General features: G+C 43.3%; 1 protein-coding gene across 26 annotated transcripts in view; it reads left to right on the top strand.

Moving 5' to 3' along the window:
* Positions 1-20778, top strand: part of CDH13 (cadherin 13) — a 1446594-nt gene that overhangs the window by 80412 nt on the left and 1345404 nt on the right. For 7 of the 26 annotated variants that reach the window (XM_084957937.1, XM_084957953.1, XM_084957930.1 and 4 more), the window contains one exon: positions 2400-2639. The exons of 8 other annotated variants lie outside the window; for them this stretch is intronic. The gene's annotated coding sequence lies outside the window, so the exon portion shown is untranslated. Of the gene's footprint in view, positions 1-2399; positions 2640-16888; positions 17006-20778 lie in introns of all 26 variants that reach the window. 11 more of the 26 variants (XM_084957942.1, XM_084957956.1, XM_084957932.1 and 8 more) reach the window with 3 other exon arrangements.

The following is a 20778-nucleotide window of genomic DNA, read 5'->3' as shown; positions in this document are numbered from 1 at the left end:
AAGATATGGATATGAGCAATGATAAAAGTAAGAGCGGTCTCTTCCAGATGATCTCTTCAAAGATCTTGGGTAACCCCCCCGTTACCTTTGGCTCTAGCTTCCTTATTTAAAAAACAAGGGTAGAAATCATTCTTTTCTGCTCACATTAAAGAAGTGGATGGGAAAGTGTTGTGTGGACTATAAATTGCAAATCTCACATTGGTTGTTATTATTATTAATGTCGTTTTTTTACTTTTGCTGCCATGAGCAGTGTTATGAGGAGAAAACACATTTTAACAGGTTTTTTCCTTCCAATTACTAAGACAAAGACAGGGTAAAAATACAGAGTATAAAAGTTATACAGTGAAAACGACTTCTCTTTCCTACCATCAGTCCCTTCTCAGAATAGTTGCAACTTTTAAGCAGTCTCTTATGTTTTCTTCCAAAAATATCCTTGGCACATATAAGCATATGCATATATGTATATATTTATATATATAAATTTGTGTGCAGATATTTATTTTTAAACAAATGGAAACCCACTTCTCCATCTTTCTTTCTGTTAACTGTATAGTTTAGTGACTATTGCATATCATGCTATTAGATCCTTGTCATTGTGTGTCACAGCTACATAGTTCTCTAGTACCCATCATCACATTAGATACTAATTGTTTGTTTTCCCTTCTAATTATTGACATTTAGTTTATTTCCAGTGGCTATTTCAAGTTATGCTATAATGACCAACCTGTGTTTTTGTGCAAGTAAATTTTTATTATGAAATCTTAGAAGCACAGTGTCTGGGTCCAAGTATACAGACACTTTACATTTTAGTAGAAATTGCTAAATTGCCCTCTGGAGAAATGTCCACAGTTTATATTTATACTAATAGAGTTTTTTCACACACCTCCATCAGTACTGCAAATCACTCTCTACTGATTTGAATTTATGATGCTATCTCATTGTTAGTTTAGGTTAGTGTTGCTGTAATTTTGAGTGAACTTGAACATCTATCTCTTGAGATGCTTAAAAGCCATTTACCTGTGGACATCTTGCATATGCTCTTTTTCCATTTGAAAAAGCACATATTAAGAGGGCTGGCCCAGATTGGCCCAGCTCAGCAGGGTTACTCTCCCCAAGCTTTATCTGGGGCTCCCTTTCAGCTCCCACAGCCTCATCTTTCTGTTTTGATGTCTCGATGCAACTCTGGCAGTCAAGGAAGCCCCAGGCCATGTATCTGCACCAGCGCACCCATCCGTTTTCCCTGATAAGTGAAAGCTGACTGCACAGTTCTGTGTTTATTTATGGCTTTTTGTCCAGCTACAAGAAGTATTTTATTCCTCTTCACCCAATTCCTGGTGGGGGCTGGTGTGAAGCAAATGTCTTTTCAATTTTATAATACAGCAGATGGAGATGCGAAGATGTGTAGTTGGCTATCTGAGCACCTAGTGAGACAGCTGCCATGTCTATGAGTAGAAGATGTTGTCTGTGTGATTTGATGGAGCATTGTGCTAGGAGCTTGGAGATATGTGCATTTTACTTCCAGCTCTAGCATGGATTTGCTGGGAGGGACTGGGCAGGGTGCACTGCATCTCTCAGGGTCAGTTTTGTCTTCTGAAGGCTTCAGGCCGCAGTGAAGTTCTGAATGTGCAGAAAGAGGGGGGGAAGGAAAGAAGGTTGGTAGGAGGAACCTCAGCTAGTAAAGTCTCGGCTGTGCAGATGGGGAGCTCCAGAGTAGAGATTATCCATTGGAGGAGCATTTTGGACAGAAACTGTTGGACTCCGTTACCCCTGTTGTGTGTGCTCATTGTCCGGGACCTGACCTGGCAGACTCTGGCCTTGGTGTGAACACTGGGGTGCATCCTAAACCTATGCAGCTGGAGGCTTCCAGCTGCCTGGACTCCTTGTGGCTCATTCTCCCTTGAAAGGAGCTCTGGGCAGTGCACCTCCATAGCTACCACAGCTGGTTTGTTTGGGTAGTTTTAGTCAGAATTCAGGGGTTATTCTGGACTCTTTCAAAAGCACTGCAGATCCAAAGACATAATTACTTCAGGATAAAGCAATATAATACTCCTCTGTTTCCAATATATCTTCATTTATAAAATTATTAAAATGGTTTGCTGGAGTAATATGCTCTTCCTTATTTTGGAATATTTAAAAGTATGTTTCTCCTATTGTATACATAATCTGTATGATTTGGTACTCATCTGAATACGAGAGGGGTCAAGTACCAAAACAGTGAGAAAAGCTGATGTTCCCAGGTGTTTATGACAGTAGGGACACAGTAAGTCTAGATATCACAAGAGGAAATAGGCACATGGAATTTTCAGTGGCAACCCTTCTTTGAGTTCTCCTAAGACCCCAGAGCTCCATGTAGCAGACACTTCTGGTGCCCTATATGTTGTGTCCACTTCTGATTTCAGCCACAGCTGTGGAGGACAGTTCTATGGAAGCTCAGATCACCTGGCAGCATCTGACCTGAAGAGCAGCAGTACAGAGTTCCGTTCTGTGTTCTTCTCTCAGGACCTTTATGAGCTTCCAGAGTCTGCTTGGCTCCTGCAGAACCCTCTTGGAAATGTCGAGGTGTTGATGTGCCTGAGGTCAGTCTCAACCAACAGAGGATTGAAGCCTGTGGATGAATGCCCCAGCCCCTTGTCCTTCAGGTAGGCAGTTCTGGGAGGCGTCTGTACTCATCTCTGTCTAATCCTAAGCTCCATGGGTTGGGAGATGTTTGGTAAATGTTTGCAGAGTAAATGGATGTTTGTCCCCATATGTGTTCCCTGGCCACATGGCATCTCCAGCTTGCTCTCAGACTCTCACCTTGCTCCAGTACCACTATCTGTCCTGAGCATCTTGTGAATGAACCAGTACTTCTGGAGTTTCTCTCTCACTGCCCTCTGCAACCAATTTCTACCTAAAGTCCTGACTCTGACCTGGAAATTCTGACCTAGTCTCGTGATTAGGATCTATTAGTGAATCATCTTCATCTATCAACATTAAGGAATAGGATTATGTGGGGATTAAATGAAATGATGTATGTAAGAGGGTTTGGATCGTGCAAGTACACAGTAACTAGTAATCATTGTTATTAAGCACAGTATTCTTTATTATGGGCATTACATAAAATTAAGATTTTTACTCCTTATACTGTTCTTACGTCAAAAAAATCATTTAAGGTGTATGACATTGAAAGTCGTATATATGAAAGAATTATTGAAATGAAAATTATCAAGAGTAACATTTTGGAGACTAGGAGATTGTAATATCGTAATTCTAGGCTAAGGATAGTTGAGGTACTTAAGATCAAATTTAGCTCTGAGCCAACAAAAGGGGGAAAATAAGAAGCAAGAAACACCTCTGTTATCTCTTGCTCTCATATTTAAGGGAACAAAAGGAAAAAGAAAGCCCCCTTGGTGCCTGAGTAATGAGTCATCATGGGGGACCCGATCGCTTTTCTCAATGTTTGCTGAAGAGAGTGGAGTGAGAGCAGGGAGGAAGGGATTGCAGAGGGAATATTTGCGTGTCTGTTTTATACTTTCTGGATAGGAGAAGTTTTTGGACGTGGAATAAGAGAAATAACCCCTTTTTTGGGTCAGAGTGGAAATCATTCCCTTCGCAGTGGTGGAAGTGCTTAGAAGAACCAAGATACTTCCCTGGGCAGTAGAGTTACGAGACTGATCAAATGATGTGTGCACGAGCAGATAATGCTGTGTTGGGGAAGGCCTCAGAGCTAAGGCACGCTTCTCTGATTGTCTGATTTACTGTCCTTGGTCACCAGTATCAGTACTTACTTCAGGCATCCATCTTCCCCGTGTATTTTCCGTTGAATTATTGCTTAGGTTTGAAGTTGTGTCTGGATGATCAAATTGAGCAGTTTGTATCACTGAGGATTTCAGAATACTTCTCTTCTTCCCACCCAATAAATTTCACCTGAAGCACTCCTTGGGGCCCTTCCTCACTGCTGTGGATTTAGTTGTGCCCCCCAACTTCAGATATGGAAGCCCTAACACCCCCCAGCCCCGCAGTGTGACTGTATTAGGAGACAGGGTCAAAAGCAGGTAATTTAGGTTAAATGCAGTCATAAGGGTGAGCCCCTAATCTGATAGGATTCATGTCACTACAGAAACAGACACCAGAGTGTGGCCTCTCTCTCTCTCTCTCGCACATGCTCTCCCTCTCTCTGTCTCTCTGCCATGTGAGAACACAGTCAAATGACAGCTGTCTGCAAGACAGGAAGAGAGCTCTCAGCAAATCAGCTGGCACCTTGATCTTGAACTTCCCAGCTTCTAGAACTGTGAGAAATAAATTGCTGTTGTTCAAGACATCCATTTTATGGTATTTTGTTAGGGTAGCCTGAGCAGGAGAATTTATTCACCCAACCCAGGGACTGGGAAAATTGCACCATCACGGCTCCCAAATCTAGGGTCACCTGTATGATCTCAGGCTTACGTGTTCTATTCCTGTGGTGATCATCTTTGCACCGTTTCCCTAGATGGAGCTATAGCTCCCATGATCTGAAAGCCTCAATTAGAAAAGGATCAGCCCACTGCCAGCACAAGGGAGTGAGTGGCTGAAATGAGGCCTGTGGAGGCAAACCCCTCTCCTGCCTGGGCATTCCTAGGTCTGTTCAGCAGGGATAAGGCTGGGTCCTTGATGCCATTCACACAGTCTTCTCCATGTGTTATGGCTTCTGGAACATTCAAGTCTGTTATTAGTTTCTCGTGCTTTTATATAGGAGTTCCTATGAACAGAGAGAAGGAAAATTGTCATATACCATGTTCCTGCTACAAAGTGTGTGTGTGTGTGTGTGTGTGTGTGTGTGTGTGTGTGTGTGTGGTATGGGGTTTATATTCATTGGATATCTGGAAAATTTCAAGGCCCCTTTGGGGATGTGCGTGTCTTGGTTTGAGAAACATGGTTTTATATAATTGTCAAAAAAGAGATTGCTGTCTTGTTGCCTTGACAGAATAAGGTGACATCAACCTTACATGTGTCACAGTTGCCATAAATGCCTACAGTGTGCCAGGTATTATGCTATTTGATTAATATTGTGGCCACCTGTAGAGGCAGAATAAACTCCCATCCCAAATTTAGTTCAGATGTCAAGACTCCTGACACTAGACACACCAAGAGGAATGAAAATATTTATTTATGTAATAAAAAATTCTAGGGTGAGCAGGGCAGGCATCCCAGGCTGATCTGAAAATGGCTTGGTAAAGCAAGGAAAGGAAGGGGTTTTTATTGTGGTTGGGGGGAGTGGGGCCATGTGAGAGGTGACAAGGGAGGGAACAGTGGGCTTTTTATCAGTGTGCCCAGATGTGAGGCAGAAGCTGACGAGGGAGCTGTCAGCATTGAACCTCAAAAAAACAAAACAAAACAAAAAATAACCCAAAACCTGACTATTAGAGTTTGACTTCTGTTATCTTCATGAATTTTATTGCAGCACTATGAGGAGGGTTCCAACGTGAGCTCCATTTTACAGATGAGTAATTGAGGGTCAGAAGTGTTTATGCGACTTGCCTAAGGTCACAACTTTGGAGACAGTGCCTGAATTCAAACCCCAGCCACTCAGATCTGGATCTGTACTCTTGGCTGCGACATACCCATTTACCAAAGCACCCATCTTTGTGACTCCCAGCCCCAACTGGGACCACTGTGCTCTGTGGCAGTAGTTCATTGGAATGTGTTAATTGAATTGACTTCAGATTATGACTTCAATCCTGAAGAAAAAGAGAAACATCCATCTAAAAGGAATCATCACAGTATCAGTACCCATCTTTTGAGCAATAACCATGTGCCAGGCATGTACCAGGGGCTTCAGAGAGTACCTCCAAAAAGCATGCAAAAGTAGTGGATCACTGCTGCCTTGGAGAATAAAGTTTAACAGGGATGAATGTGACAGTTTGCATTTTGGTTTATATACCAGTTGTGTAAGTAAAACTTGGGATTGACAAGCTGAAGGGCAGTTTCTGTTAAAAAGAACTTTAAAACATTGTGGACTTAACTGTTCACTAAGACAAACCAGTCATGCAGTATGGCTGGCTCCTTAAAAGTAAATGTATTCTCAAGCTAAATTAATGGCAGTTCAGTGTTTGGAGCAAGTGGGGTAATAGTCCACTGAATTCTATACTGGCTCTTGGGTATACTATATGCAGACAGGAGCTCTAAGTTTTAAGAGGGATGCTGATAACCTGAACTACTTGCGTAGAGGAACACAGAGAGTGGAGGCCCTGGGATCCCTGCCACCTGAGGGCTGGCTAAAGACTGGGACTGCATTTGGCCAAAGCAGAGTAGATTCAGTGGGTTAGGGGCATGATATGCTAACCCTTAGAAAGTTATAACTGAAGCTCCACCAGGGCTCGGCTCTATCCAGTTCACTAATGCTGGAACCCTAGCACTCAAAAGATACCTTGTACATCAATATGAGTTTGATGTTAAATGAGTGAAGGGCTGAATCACCTAATGGGTATTCTGGTTGATTCCTTTGGTTACAAGAAACAGAAGCTCTTACATTGCATTTACATTGTTCAAGGTCAGGGGGCTTTACTGTAAAGATACAGGTCAGCACTGTCCAGTAGGACTTTCAGCGATGGAATGTTCTTCATCTGCACTTGCAGTATGGGAGCCATTGTGCTATTAAGTGCTCATTACTGTTGAGCCCTTGGAATGTGGCTAGGGCAACTCTAAATCTTTCATTTTAATTAATTTGAGTTTATATCTAAATAGCTAATGGCTACTGTATGGGCAGAGCAGATATAGATTTCAACGACAGCATCTGAAAGATGGTTCTGGATTTGGAGTGTCTCTGAGGTCCCTCACCACTTGGCAACTGCCCTCTGTGTGTCTTGTTTCCAATTCCAGAAACAGAGGGAAAGAATCTGAAGGGTCAGGCTCATATGTATAGGGCCTGGATTGGCCACCTCTGGGTCATGTGCTCCAGCCTTGCTGAGTCAGTTTTGTCTAGGGATAGGAGCATGGCCCTGCAATATGAACTCAGCCCCATAGGCAGTAGGACTATGGTGAGCAGATCCCCTTAGAAAGGACGTGAGGGAGTCTGTGGGCAAAACAAGCGGTTATTGGTATCGTTAGTAGCGGATAGAGCTTTTATGGGTTTTTAGAGGACAGTGGAGTCCTACAAGGAGGTAGATTGTAACTCATTCGTTCACTAATTGAGACACTATTTTATTGAGCATCCACTATGGGCTAGGCCGAGTGTTAGACCCTGGAGATACCATGGTAGTTGGGACATATGTGATCCCTTTACTATAATATTAGTGTGTTCCATGGAAAGGGAACAATAGGATGGATAGAGAGATGAATACGTAGAAGAAGAGACCTATAGAAATTAACTCACATGGTTACGAAGGCTGATAAGACCCATGCTTTTCTGTCTATAAATTGAAGAAACAGGAAAGCTGGTGGTGTAATTCAGTCTGAATCTGAAGGCCTGAGAATCAGGAGGCTGATGGTATGATTCATGACGTTGGAGGGCAGAATATGCATGTCTTAGCTCAAGCAGAGACAGTGAATTCACCCTTCCTTTTCCTTTTTGATCTGCTCGGGCCCTGGTAGACTAGATTATGTCCACCTAAACTGGGCAGAGCCATTTGCTTTACTCAGTTCTTTGATTCAGATGCTAATCTCAGAGTTCCCATCATGGCACAGCAGAAACGAATCCGACTAGGAACCATGAAGTTGTGGGTTCAATCCCTGGCCTTGCTCATTGGGTTAAGGATCCAGCGTTACTGTGAGCTGTGGTGTAGGTTGCAGGCATGGCTTGGATCTGGCGTGGCTGTGGCTGTGGCTATGGCCTGCAGCTGTAGCTTTGATTAGACCCCTAACCTGGAAACCGCCATATGCTGTGGGTGCAGCCCTAAAAAGCAAACAAACAAACAAACAAAGCTAATCTCTTCCCAAAAGACCCTCAGAGAGACACCCAGAAATAATGTTCTACCAATTATGTAGACATCTCTTAGTCCAGTCAAGCTGACGTGTACAATTATTGCAATTACCTAGCTCATGGATTAACAAGAAAAGCAGAAGATGAAGTAGGTGGTAACAATGAAGATGCCATGTCAGTGGAGCAGAGGTACCTAGAGAACATAAAGCCAGAGATCCTACATTAGTCTGGAGAGTCCAGGGAAAACTGCTAGAAGGAAGGACACAGGAATTTGGCAAGTAATAAGGAATGAGGGGAAGAGTAGGCGAAGGCCTAGAAGGGAGAGATTACACATATGTAAAAACCGAAAGGAGTTCTGTGAGGCCACATTTTGTGTTATGAGCGGGTAGTTCCTGATCCTGTAATTTAGTGAACATTGCAATCCATTGCACCTTCCCGAAGATTCGCAGGGCACATGATTGAGGCTTGGAGAAGCCTTCAGTCAAAACAAAATAAAACAGAAACAACAAAACAAAACAAAACACAAAAAATCCACCCCCTTAATCCTATTATATGAAGCATTTGTAAAACTTATTAACCATGAAACTTCTCTCCACCCAATCTGTTCTTAGCATCAGGCAGAACCTGTGGTCCATGGCACACATGCTGAGAATCCATGGACATTTCACTTGTGCCCAGTGGAAGGAGAATATGTTCAAGATAGATCTTGCAGCCCAATCAAATGTGTTTTAGAACTGAAAATAAATGTGAGTCTTTCTGCCTGAGTGCTTCTTGGCACAGCCAGAGTCAGATTCATTAGCCCATGCAGTTGGCAAAGCCCTTGATTTCCACTTGGAAATTCTCCCCTGAGGGTTCACACACATCCCACATGGACTTCACTTTTTCTGCTGCTCTGTGTCCAGTGCCCAGAAATACAGGAACTCAGTTTCCCTTTCCAAGTGTCCAGGTGTCTGGAAATTCTCTTCCCCACAGAGTCTTTCAAGGCCTTGTCTGCAGAAGTACCTTCTGCAAGGATATCAACTGTCCTGGCCATTTTCTTGGTCCTCGGATTAGGCTCCTTTTCTTTCCATATGGATGTATCTTATCTACCAAACTGAGCATTGGGCTTCAGAGTTAAGTTTGGCTTCTACCATTGGAATCAAACTTAACTCCTTCCTTCCTTTGTAACAGTTTTGTTGACGTCACAGAATTAGGCATCCATCACCACAATCAATTTTAAAACATTTGTTACTTCAAAAAGAATCCCTGTACGCATTAGCTGTCATTCCCCATGTTATGAACTGAATGTTCACCTCCGCTCACCACAGTTTATATATTGAAGTCCTATCCCTGGGTAGGATGGTATCTGGAGGTGGAGCCTTTGGGAGGTTATTAGGATCAGATGAGATCATGAGGGTAGAACCCCGTGGTGGGATTAGTGTCCTTATAAGGAGACAAAGAGACTAGAACTTACATGCTCTCTCTTTCTGCTTGCGGGCATTCAGCAAAGACAGAGGACGTGTGAGGACATAACTCAGAAGATGATTCTTTTTTTTTTTTTTTTTTTTTTTTTTTTGCTATTTCTTGGGCTGCTCCCGCGGCATATGGAGGTTCCCAGGCTAGGGGTCGAATCGGAGCTGTAGCCTCCGGCCTGTGCCAGAGCCACAGCAACGCGGGATCCGAGCCGCGTCTGCAACCTACACCACAGCTCACGGCAACGCCGGATCGTTAACCCACTGAGCAAGGGCAGGGACCGAACCCGCAACCTCATGGTTCCTAGTCGGATTCGTTAACCACTGCGCCACGACGGGAACTCCAGAAGATGATTCTTGCTGAGAACCAGATCATGCTAGCGTCCTGATTTTGAACTTCAGCCTCTAGAACTGAAAAATAAGTATCTGCCTTTTTTTAAAGCCACTTGATCTGTTCTATTTTTATTGTTGCAAACCAAACTGACTGACATCCCATTCCCCCCCCACCCCACACCCCCAGGACCTGACATCCATTCATCTGCTTTCTGACTCTATGAATTTGCCTGTTTTGGACATTTCATATCAGTGGAAACAAACATAAAATATGTGAACTTTATGACTGGCGTCATTCACTTAGCATGCCATTTTTCAAGTGCCATCTGTGTTGTACCCTGTACCAATACTTCATTCTTCTTTATTGATGAATAATATTCCATTTATGGTTACATCATGTTGTATATCCCTTTATCAGTTGATAGACACTTGGATTATTTCCACCTTTTGGCTGTTGTGAATAATGCAGCTATGAATAGTTCTGTGCAAGTATCTGAACATCTTTTTCCAATTCCATTGGGTATATACCTAGGAGTGGAAATGCTGGGTCATAGGGTAATTCTGTTTTTAATATTTTGAGGAACTGTCAGACTCTTTTCCACAGTGACTACGCATTTTATATTTCCACCTTCAGTGCCCCTCTTGTTTCTTTGATTTATCGTTACCTCTACCAGCCAGCTCACTTGTAAACAGGGGCCTCTTGGTCTATTTTTGATATATGTTTACTTTTAAAAAAGTAAAGTGAAATCTAGTTTTCTTTGAAAAAATTCAAGACGCATGTTGAACTAATTGTGCTTTATCAAAAACAAAAAAGATTTGGCGGGGAGTTCTCTTGAGGTGCATCGGGTTAAGGATCTGGTGTTGTCACTGCAGTGACTTTGGTCGCTCCTGTGGTGTGGGTTCTATCCCTGACCCAGGAACTTCCATATGCTGTGGGCATAGCGAAAAAAAAAAAAAAAAAGAAAGAAAGAAATATTTGCTTGGAAGATAACAGATGTTTGCAGTTATTGCTAGGTTCACACAGACTATAAACTTCTTGTAGTCAAGGACTAAACCTTACTGATCCATGTTTCTTTCATGGGGTTTAACGAGAGGTTGGGATAAATATGCATTTATTATTCTTCCATTTGTTCATTTAATAATTCATCTAGGCTTATGGCATATGCCTCTATAATGAGGCAAAAAAGAAAGAGAGAACAATCATTTAAATGCCATCATTGGTCCACTATTGTACCCAATGAAGGTGGGCCGGCAGGCAGTAGAGGCGCTCAAGCCTGTAATAGTGAATATGGGCTTGAAACTCCTGGAAATTATTTATGAATAATTTTCAAGGTTTGTTACCCTTTGACAAAGAAAAGAGATGCATGATTGAGGTGGCCAGCTAAGTAGATGGTGATGGCTTTGTGGATAAAGAAATGGAGGTCCAAGAGAAGCTTTGAGCAAGGGGACATGAGAGAGTTTGATAAACTTGTCCTCAGAAGACGTTTGTGGGAGGTTTAAAGGTTTTTAAAGAGCAAGTTAGACTCTTTGTCATTTTGCTTTTACACTGCTGACAGCTCTGTGGCCCCTTCGAGGAGATGCTAAAATTTGAAGGTGATGGATAAAGGGGTTTTAGGGTGTAGTGTGGAAGCAGCAAAGTCACATATCAGTTGCAAAGCCATGCGAAAAAGGCCAAGATAGGAGGGTGACAGGGTTGGGGACAGTGCAGACAGGGCGCACATGAGCGGAGGTCAGGTGTTTTCGTTTCGTTAGGGCTGCCAAACCATTTACCAAAACAACTAAATTTACTGTCTCTCAATTTCGAAGCCCAGGTATCTGAAATCAGAGTCAGCAGGATCATGCTCCCTTTGAAAGCTCTAGAGGAGGATCCTTTATCACCTTTTGCAGCTTCTAGTGACTCCAAGTACTTCTTGGCTGTGGCAATATCACTCCCATCTCTGCCTCTGTCTTCACATGAACTCATTTTTTTTTTTTTTTTCAGGGTCACACCCACGGCAAATGGAAGTTCCCAGGTTAGAGGTTGATTCGGAGCTATAGCCGGCCTACACCACAGCAACACTAGGTCTGAGCCATATCTGTTAGCTACACTGTAGCTCACAGCAACGCCAAATCATTAACCCACTGAGAGAGGCCAGGGATTGAACCCACATCCTCGTGGATACTAGTTGGGTTCATTATCGCTGAGCCACAGCAAGAACTCCCACATGGACTCTTGCCTCCTACTTCCCATGTCTCTCCTCTGTGTTTCTCTTGTGAGGGAACTTGTCATTGGGTCTAGTACCCACCCAGATAATCCAGGATGATGTCATCCCTGTTTTGAAATAAGGTCACATACACAGGTTCTGGGGGTGTGTATGGTTCCCACGGATGTGAATATTTCTTTTGAGGGACTGCCATTCAACCTACTACATCAGGGAAGACTGTTGATGCAGTAAAAGAGCTGAGCTAAATTTCGAAGTAGTTATGTAGATGTAAGGGCAGCAGAAGTGTCCCAGAAAAATGGGAGGAGGTCCTGTGGGAAGAGACTTTCCAGTCATTCATGGTACCATGATACTCTTGAAGTGTAGCGTGTGTGTGTGTGTGTGTGTGTGTTTGTGTGTTTGTGTAGTGCAGTGTAGAGTGAAGAGAAGGGATCAGTTTGCTTTGCATGCAGCTGTCCAGGTTTCCCAGCAATGCTTGCTGAATAGACTTTCTTTTTCCCATTTTATGTTCTTGCCTCCCTTGTCAAAGATTAATTGACCATAGGTGTCAGGGTTTATTTCTGGGTTCTCTATTCTGTTCCATTGGTCTGTCTGTCTGTTTTGATACCAGTACCACACTGTTTTGATGACTGTGGCTTTGTAGTATTTCTTGAAGTCTGGGAGAGTGATGCCTCCTGCTTGGTTTTTGTTTCTCAGGATTGCTTTGGCGATTCTGGGTCTTTTGTGGTTCCATATAAATGTTTGGGTTGTTTGTTCTAGTTCTGTGAAAAATGTCCTGGGTAATTTGATAGGGATTGCATTGAATCTGTAGATTGCTTTGGGTAGTATGGCCATTTTTACAATATTGATTTTCCCAATCCAGGAACATGGAATATCTTTCCATTTCTTTACATCTTCTTCGATTTCTTTGATTAAAGTTTTATAGTTATTGGCATATAGGTCCTTTACCTCCTTGGTCAGGTGTATTCCGAGGATTTGATTTCGTGAGGTGCAATTTTAAAAGGTATCGTATTTTTGTATTCCTTTTCCAATGTTTCATTGCTGGTATACAGAAATGCAACTGACTTCTGAATGTTAATCTTATATCCTGCTACTTTGCTGAATTTATGAATCAGTTCAAGTCGTTTTGGGGTTGAGTCCTTAGGGTTTTCTATGTATAGTATCATGTCATCTGCATACAGTGACAGTTTTATCTCTTCTCTTCCTATATGGATGCCTTTTATTTCTTTTGTTTGTCTAATTGCTGTGGCTAGGACTTCCAAAACTATGTTGAAGAGCAGTGGTGAGAGTGGGCATCCCTGTCTTGTTCCAGATTTGAGTGAGAAGGCTTTCAGTTTTTCCCCATTGAGGATTATATTTGCTGTGGGTTTGTCATAAATGGCTTTGATTATATTCAGGAATGTTTAGGGAAACTTCTGCTCAGTAAATGTACATTGACCTGAGTCCATCCTCTCCTTACTTTTATTTTTCTACTTTAGCTTGTGATTTTTGCTGGGCTGTTGGATGCAATTTAGCACACTAAGCCAATCTATTTACTTGTAGCGCTCATCACTAATAAGAAACAAGATGCTGGCCCCACAAGGGGAGCTGGCCCTGCTTGGTTGACCAAGTCCCCTGCATTGATGATGAAAGATTATAAATGGATCGAGCAGGTTGATGGTGTCAGTTCCAATTTGTTGAGCCACCGAATCATGTTGTCAGCAATTAGCATCTAAAAAAATATGAACTGGAGTTCCCATTGTGGCTCAGCAGAAACGAATCTGACTAGCATCCGTGAGCATGCAGGTTTGATCCCTGGCCTTGCTCAGTGGGTTAAGGATCCAGTGTTGCCATGAGCTGTGGCATAGGTCACAGACTTGGCTCAGATCCTGCATTGATGTGGCTGTGGTGTAGACCAGCAGCTACAGCTCCGATTCAACCCCTAGCCTGCAAAGCTCCATATGCTGCTGGTGAGGCCCTAAAAAGACCAAACAAACAAATAAATAAATAAATAAAAATAAAAAATAAGAACACACATGCATCACTTTCAGTGAAAGACTGAGAAGCTCTGGCAGCTGCTCTGGATTTGACACAAACTTTTCTCTTACCACTCCTTTGTAGTCATTGCTGAAATTAATGTTTGAACGATTTGAAAATATTTATGAGCCCCTTCTAGGTGTTAAGTACTATGTAAGATGCCAGGGATTTAGCAGGGAGCCAAATAAACAGCCCTTGTCTTCAGAGAGTTCACAGTTTAGAGGGGAACAGACAGACAATGATAATGCATCGAGGAGTGGTAAATTCCGTGCTGGAGAAAGTGGGGGCTCTTTGTATTACCCAGACAACCCACAACAGGAAGGGGCAGAAAAAGGGGAGGGTTGCAGAGGCCCTTTCTGGGTCAGCTCCAGGCCATACTGACTCTTACATCAAGCTGTCTTGTTCAGTGATGGGAATGCACTAGTTTTTAGTGACGTCCCTGGGAACAGAGTTCCCTTCTGAGCTATTCTGTAGGTGTCCTGGCTTTGCTCCACCTCCTTATCCTCTCCTCACTCTCTATTGCCTCCAAGGAGAATAGTCCCCTCCCCAACCTAAGGGATCTCTTACAGAGCAGAAGTGCATTTCTCCAGGTCTGTTTATTTATTTGTTCATTCAGCAAAAACATGCTGGCTGCTGACTGCTTGCAACATTCTGTGCCAGCTACAGAGGTTACTACTGATACAAATTAGATAGGAATTATGCCTTTAAGATGCTTACTTACGTTCATGTCCCAGCAAGGGTAGCCCATGGAGGGGTGGTGATTGACATTTCATTGGCAAGAGGCATTGCTGGAATCACCTGGAAGGTGCTGAGGTTGGGTGTAGCCATGTTAGGAAGAGCAGGGCTGTAGGAGAAAATGTTGAAGCTTAGCTTTGGAGGGAATGGGTGGTGGTCTCTCTTACGTGATTCCTTGTCTGGAGGCAGATTGTCTTGTTTCAGACCACAGCTCCAACCCTGCTTAGCATGTGGTTCTCCCTTGCCTGGCTTAGCCTCACTTTTCTCATCTGTGAGGTGGGATATGAATAGCTCTGCCTGCCTGGTGATGCTGTGAAGATGAGGCCATCTGCACGTAGTGCTCCAGGCATAGTGCCCAACACAGAGTACGCACTCAGTCAATACCTGTTGCCATTAGCCACTCCTAGCAGGAGAAGGGCCTTTCCTGACATTGTTTGCTTTGAAAAGGCACCTATGATTATAAACTAAAGACACTGGAATGGAGGGCTCGGTTTACTATTTCTCCTAGTTGTAAACTTGCCTTGTAGGAAGAAGGGGGAAAAGGTAAGCCATTTCCATGTCCAAAGCCCTGTTAAAGTTTCTTTATTTTTTTCTGGCTTTGGAACTGGGTTTTCTACCTGTTGTTATGAGAATATGGCCTAGAATATATCTAGCCGAGTGGTCCAAAACCCATGGGAACTGTCAAAACTGGGGTTGGAACATAAATATGAAATGACAGGCAGCTTCATGGTGCTGTTATTAAACTTCACAGCTAGAATATTTAAAAGCAAATTATCATGTAAAAATATTCTTATGTTAAACTGGAAATGAAAATGACTTATTTATTTGCTTAGAACAAAATCGTTGGAAGCAAAGTTAGGCTGTTATTTTTTTCCCTGCCAAATGCTTTGATGTGTTCCTTTAACCAAACAGTTTAGATATGAGTGTTAGTTAAGATGCATCAACCACAGAGGGGTTGTCAACCTCCTAAGGATTGTATTCTTTCAAATGGGTCAGTGAATAGAGAAATAAAATAGGAGTCAGAAGCTTTAATGTTTTAGCACTCAACTAAGAGAATAATTTACTCCCAAGAAGTACAGGTAAGCTAGAGGTAATTGAAACTATTTATAGCAACCGAGGACCCCCCCCCCATGTGCCCCAGTCTTTAGGAGCCTCTGTGGGTGTTACCAGTGCCTGGGACTCACCCTGATGGCCACCAGATGTCACTATTGAGTCACCAACACACAGCCCAGGGGGCTGAGAATCCTTCCAGAAGAAGACTTTTAGGAAAACTTTACCTGGCCAAACGATCATTCTTTACTTTAAATACCTGCTGAACTCAGGAGCCCAGGGGCAAGCTTAATTGAAGTCAGGAGAGTACTTAAGAGTATGAAAGAAAAGTAGAGCAGTGGGGAAAAAAATGCAGTATTTACTCTTTCGTATTCTTGGAGATTCTCCTTGTCGTTCAGTTACTTCTGCATGCCTGATCTTCCCCCAATTCCCAGCTCAGAGCCAGTCAATAAAGGTGCCGAACTGGTTAGACTGGCAAAGTTGTAGCATGTCAGAGCAGGAAGGGGCCCTAGGGGTCATCTAGCACCTTGACTCTACTTGGTGTAGGGCACCAAGAGGGGAATGAATTGCCCAAGGTTACAGTTAACTCCTCCAAAAGGTTCTCATTTGACTAAAGTATAAGATGTGCCATTGGTAGGAGTAGTTGAGCATAGTTCCTACTTCCTTGTGCTCTAAGCATCTCTCCAGGCTCTGGGCTCTAAAGAATGAAGCCAGTTCTCAGCTCACTGGAGCTTGACCTCATCTGCATGTTTCCTTGGAAGAGCATCTACCAAGTAGACATGTCTGTGCTGGGTAGAAAGACACTTGTCCTCTACACTCCCCACTTTCTGAGCTCCACCTTTCATCCATTGGGTGCAGCTCATTTAGCATGCTTCTTTTTTAAAAAAAAAAATCTTCTTTTTTTTTTTTTTTTTTAGGGCAGCAGGTACGTGTGGCATATGGAAGTTCCCAGGCTAGGGGTCAAATCGGACCTACAGCTGTTGGCCACAGTCACTGAGAATGCCAGATCCTTGACCCACTGAGCGAGGCAAGGGATCAAACTCAGGTCCTCGTGGATACTAGTCAGGTTACTGCTGAGCCACAGTGGGAACTCCTAGCTTGCCTCTTAATGGCTCCATTTCAGCCAAGGACGGCTTGAGTCTCATTCTCCCCTTTCCCCTCCTCTAGTCCCATGTCCTCATTAGATTTATCTCCCTTTGCCTCTTACTTGTCTTTCCCCACTGCAGGAGAGAGAACTTAGCATCACTGGACTTGTCCGATGCACCGGGCACGTCCACATATTCTTGGAGTTCTGGTGACAAACCCTGGAGAAGAGAGTCTGACCATTACCACATTTTTCACAGGTGAGAAATGCCCAAGGTCCTGCTAGTGAGGAAGTGTGTAGTGTACCCAGGGAGGATTTCCATGGCCCTGCTTCAAGTTAATGAAGCTTTCTTTTCCTCCCAGGCTCTCTTTGCATTTTAAATGGGCTTACAAACCCCAAGAGGGAGTCAGGTAAGAATTCAGGATTCCCTTGTCTGGACCTGACTGAGGACAGAGGTTTCTAGGGGTAGGAGACATCAAAGAAGGGAGCACCCGTGATTCCCCCCAAGGGGTCCTCCCACAAGACGGGCTCTTTTCTATGCTTGGAAAGTGGTTAGATCCTGGTTGGGTCGTGTATGGAGAGAAATATTCTTCAGCTTCAGCCATCACTTCATGGTGCCTTTTCCCAGACATGTTTAGAACCGCTTGCTCTTATTTACCATGTGTTCTTTCAGGGCTTAACCTCAAGTTAATCAGAGGCTTCCTCTGCCAGATGAGGTTAGACGAGCTTCTTTGTCATTTCTGCCATCTTCCTCTCTTCCCTTGTCTCTATACAGGAAAAAATAACCTATTTGTCTCATTTTGCTACTGTAGTTCTTAGGAAGTCTGATCCAAACAATGATTTGGTGTGCATTAGGAAAACACTTCTTCATCTGTTTTTGCATTTTCAAGGTCTACTTTTTATTTTCTCACAGCCAGTGATACAGAAGGGTTATGACATCATGAAGATAAAGGAAAACACACACCGATGACTTCTAGCATCTTTTATCATTAGCTTTTCCTCCCTAGCAGACATGTCTTTAGAGTTTCAGGACATTTATGTTGTTTTACGCTTCATCTCATTTTAAGGCTTTCCTTCTTATTTCTGGGCTATTTCTTCATGATATAAGATTTAATTCTGCTTTTTCATTTTTGAGTATTTCATTTCCCTTTCAATTTAATCATCCACTCAGCCTAACTTATCAGGGTGGTTTATTCTGCTGGGGGGATTGAGTGTTCATGAGGACACTGTTCTCCTTGCCTTTTTTCTCATTAGTTTTTCTTCCAGTGTGGGCTTTGGAGTCAGCCATGCCTGGGTTCAGATCTTTGCTTTGCCTCTTACTGGGTTGTTTGAACTTGGAGTGTAACTTCTCCCCTCTGCATCTCACTGGAATAGAGCCAGGTTCAGGAACACACAGATTCAGACTGCTGGGCTGCCAGGTCCTGGTGGTGCCTCAGAGTCGCCGCTGGGCATTGTTGTGGGGGACATAGGGGAGTGGGCTCAGATCCTCCCCCGGACCTAGCATGTGAGGGGCTGGGGAGTGTCGGAAGTGGTGGTAACTGAGTGCAGGAACGCTGTCTCCCCCAGGGTGAGACTCTTCCTGAGTCCAGCTGTTTCCGTGCTCTCTGCTTTTCCAGCATGGGTCCCATTAAGTCCTCATCCCCATTCCCCCACCCCTGTCCATCCACAGTCTCCACAGCAGCTGCTTTGACTTGGGGCCCCAGTGGGCAGGAAAGTCAGTTGGATGGATCTGAAACACCTCATGTGTTGTGTGGCACTCCGTAAAGTGCTTGTTCTTTTTGATGACCAAATCAGCCTAACAATATGTAAAGAATACTTATGTATACCTAAGATCCTTTCAGTTGAAAAATGTTACCCACTGAAAACACCATGGTGGATCTTGCTGTTTTTCTCACCAACCTATGCCTTTGAATGGAGGTAGTCACCTTAGTGTATTTGTCTCACTATTCCCCATTCTGAGCATAGTGGTACGGGCTTAATAAGTATTGATTGAATGACTAATTATAAGGCTTAGATTCTCGGCTCAGCCTACTTGATCTTGGGCAAGTTGCTCAATTCTCTGAGTCCATTTTGTAGATGATTGATGATTATCCCTGAGTTTTAGGTCAGACTCTCTAGGAGTAAGTAGCCCCCACATTGTGGGTTTGGGTTCCAGTGACTTATTAAGGATGTGCTTGCACCTTGGGAGGGAAGCAGAGCAAGGATGTGATCACAGGCTAAGTCCTTCAGGGGAATTCTGGGGTATGGATTAAGCCTCCTTAGTGGTCCCCATCTGTGGCAAGAGGGCTGGGCTTTTCATATTCCTGCACCTCAGTTACTGGCTAAGGACTGACTGGGGTGAAAGGGGGAAATATAAATTCCTAGACACTTCTAGCTCTCCACCCAGTTGGGCAAAGTGGTCTCCAGTGGCCTGAGGGAAGTCCTCCAAAAAGAGATGCAAAGTGTGTATGAGAGTAGAAAGGTGGGGTGCTGACATGGCTACATCTTATCTACGTTTCTGATACATTGGTATCAGTGAGAAAATATGTGGAAATGCTTGAAAACTGTAATGTTCGATTTCAAAGTAAGTGCTGGCTTTTATATTAAATGAATTGTTTATTAAAAAAAAAAAAAGGCTTGTGCATCTAGAAAGACCTAGAAAAATAATGTTTGCATTAATTGCACATTCTGGTTCATAAAGTATCCCCTTTAGATAAGATTTCATGTCTTTTGAGAACTGGTAATCCAATACCTGATTTCAAAAAATTGTAATTTAAATTAATGCTACAACTACAGGCAAGACAATTTAATCTCTGTTTGATGCTTCAGAAGGCATTTCCCAATCTTGTAAGGCCTCAGGGTCGTGATTATCATTGTATGGTAGACACGCAGAGCTGCAGTTAACAGTCTGGGTTGGGGGATGGGGAAGTGGCTTCTCCTTTCTCTTTTGTTATGGAAGAGGTGCTGGCTGTTGCTGTATTTACAATTGGCTAAATATTGGAGCGCTGACAATTTTGGGGGCCCAGAGCTTTGATTTTCTTTTAATTATTTGGCTGCGACAGGCTGAGACAGGGACTTTTACCTGACTTAATTAGACGGATCTCAGCTCTAAGGAAACAGACTCTGTGACATGGGTAAAGAGGATTTTGCTTAGCAGTTTCTCACTATATCAGAAACAAAAGCCTCAGTGCAGCTATGCCCTAATATACACATGGCGTCTTATATCACACATAGGTTATATTTTAATTGTTATTTTAGTTGTTATCATGTAGGGAGCAATACATTTCTCCCCTGGGCCACGGTGGCCAAGGTGGGGTGTTCCTTGATGGACTCTTCTGTGACCTTATCTATTGCCACCTTTTGCTGTAGATGTTCAAAACATCCTTCCTCTCCCACTACCACCTGTTTTGAAATCCCACTATTGATGCATTTTTGAGCTTCTGCCACATCTCCTGTATTGCAATAGGCATATTTGGGCATGCAAAAAAACAAAAACCAAAAAACCCGTAAGACTCTCGAAGGAAATTGTGAAGAGGAAAAGAATTCTTATTCAGAGCCATTTAGGAATGGGAAGCAGAGAAGGGAAAAGAAGAGGGAAGACCCCCCCTTGGGCCCATTTATGTTTCATGAAGACCAGGAGCACTCTTGCAGAATATTCTAAGATATCTTGAGCTTTTGAAATTGCCCCATATTTGTTGTTTCCATTATTTTCTTTCTGTATCTTTTACTTGTCATCAATGGCTGGCAGTAAAACCAATTCACTCGTTGGATTATTCCAGAGACATTTGTCATATACTTTCTGGGCCAGGTACTGTGCTGGGCTCTGAGGCTGTGATAGTATCTCAGACCTGGCCCTGTCTTCAAGCCTCTAAAGAGTGAGACTTGAGACGGATACTCAACATCCAAGGACAAAAACCCTCACTTATCAGGGGGAAAAGACAGTGGCCATGAAGGCAAAGAGAAGGGGGGAGCAAAATGGAGGAGGTTAAGAGATGACTGTCTTAGACAGTGTCCCTGGTGAGTGCAGACCCCGGCCTGGTGAAGCAGGCGACA

This window comes from Sus scrofa, chromosome 6 (assembly GCF_054392235.1).
Source record: "Sus scrofa isolate SSC_HxYL_T2T_F1_AM1 chromosome 6, Sscrofa_HxYL_maternal_Yorkshire_Landrace_v2.0, whole genome shotgun sequence".
NCBI lineage: Eukaryota > Metazoa > Chordata > Mammalia > Artiodactyla > Suidae > Sus > Sus scrofa.
The sequence above is the reverse complement of the archived record's forward strand: the minus strand, read 5'-3'. Positions and strand labels throughout refer to the sequence as shown.